Raw genomic sequence first — 503 nt, 5'->3', positions numbered from 1 at the left:
GTCATGAGGGGGGACGGAGACCACGAAGTGGTGTCTCGGCCGTGGAGACAGCCACCAACACCCGCAATTGGGGATAAGGGGGGAAGGGGTGTTACCGCCTGGGCAGTCTTCTGGGGTAGAGTGCACAGGGCGAAGGCACACGGGCTGGAGGTCGGAGGGTGGCCGATGGCTCAGGGTATGTGTGTGTGTGTGTGTTTCTGTGTGATAGCCTATCGTCACTCTGCGCCCGGGGCATGCCCCGGGCTCAGGGGGGGCGTCGGGGTTACCCGCTGGGATGAGCGTGCTCTCTCAGAGGGGGGGAATGAGGCACAGGAGCCTCATCCTCTATCAAGGGTCCTTTCTGGGTGCTGGCTGGGTTGTCGGGTTTACTGCGTCTTGGCGCCAGGGCTGGTACGCCCCCCGGTGCGTGCTGCGGCCCGGCGTGGCCGCTGCCTTGATCGGTGTCCCAGTGGGAAACCCCAACGTGAGGGACTGGCCGCGTCGCTGTCCCGTAAGTCCGGGAT

Source organism: Odontomachus brunneus, unplaced genomic scaffold (assembly GCF_010583005.1).
Source record: "Odontomachus brunneus isolate Ranch 3 - 2012 unplaced genomic scaffold, Obru_v1 Obru_scaffold_333, whole genome shotgun sequence".
NCBI classification, from domain to species: Eukaryota; Metazoa; Arthropoda; class Insecta; order Hymenoptera; family Formicidae; genus Odontomachus; species Odontomachus brunneus.
The sequence above is the reverse complement of the archived record's forward strand: the minus strand, read 5'-3'. Positions refer to the sequence as shown.